We start from the raw sequence: 1065 nt of genomic DNA on the forward strand, positions 1-1065 counted from the left end.
ATCTTTCCCCTCCCTCTCTTCTCCCCCTCTCTCCCTCTCATCTTTTATCTGTTTTATGTTTTATGTTCATTTCGGTAGGGCCTCTAGACTAAATATCTGCAGTCCTAGTTTACTAACCCCGATTAATATTTAATAAGTGTTTTGGACCCCTGGGAAGAACACGAAAGTCGAGTTTGTTTTGGTATGCTCCTCTGTGGTTCGTTTGGGAAACCCAGAGGGGGAGGAAAATTAGAAACAAAAATATTCTCACGGTCACCTTTACTCGGCTTGCGTCGCTGCGAATGGTCGACTTGTTTAAATAGAGCTGTTAAAATGATAATTACTTAAGTTTGCATGGAATTAGGACCTCTGTGAAAGATGTGTCTTTATTTTCATAGACCATATATAAGCGACGCCTTTTCTTCATAAACCATATACAAGCGATGTCTTTTCTTCGTAAACCATTCTTGAGCGAAAACAATAAACAAAAATAAATCCTCCATTAGCGCTAGCACTTGTACACTGCATAATTTCTAACAAAGATTCTACTTATCTAATAATACTCCTAAGTCATCCTAAAATATACAGACCACTATCCAATACTTAGGTCATTTTTTTACTTACTTGTGGCACCATAACTGCACAATACCTCAGATAAATTACAAATTACGAAATGCAGTAAACCTAATCCTGTAATCAAACGAGGGAATATATTACATTTCGCTGTATATTATTAGATTTGGTTTTCGCTCCCCGGACCTGTAACGTTGCTTTAACGCATGGCTTGGATAAGAACTCTTGCAGAGTAGATATCTCGCAATTAACATTATATTGCGGCAGCCTACATTTTATCATTATCGCCGGTTCAAGCAACTATTATCTGGTGCTTCATCGCTACCAAGGGAAAGAGCAACAATCCTCGAGAGAATGGAGTGCTTGGCGATTTTTATTTTCTCTTGTTGGCATAAGAATAAGAATGAGAAAACGTGCCTTGATTTTTTTTTTGCAGTAGATCTTTATCTTTACGTGTGTTTAGATTGTTAATTAAGAGGAATATTTTATTTGTGATGTTTATTGGTTTGTCTT

General features: G+C 36.9%; 1 protein-coding gene across 1 annotated transcript in view; it reads left to right on the plus strand.

The window, feature by feature from the left end:
• The window catches only part of LOC119585253, a 7022-nt gene that overhangs the window by 2688 nt on the left and 3269 nt on the right, over window positions 1–1065 (plus strand). The window lies entirely within an intron of this gene.

The sequence above is a fragment of the Penaeus monodon genome, chromosome 19, assembly GCF_015228065.2.
Source record: "Penaeus monodon isolate SGIC_2016 chromosome 19, NSTDA_Pmon_1, whole genome shotgun sequence".
In the NCBI taxonomy this organism is placed as follows: domain Eukaryota; kingdom Metazoa; phylum Arthropoda; class Malacostraca; order Decapoda; family Penaeidae; genus Penaeus; species Penaeus monodon.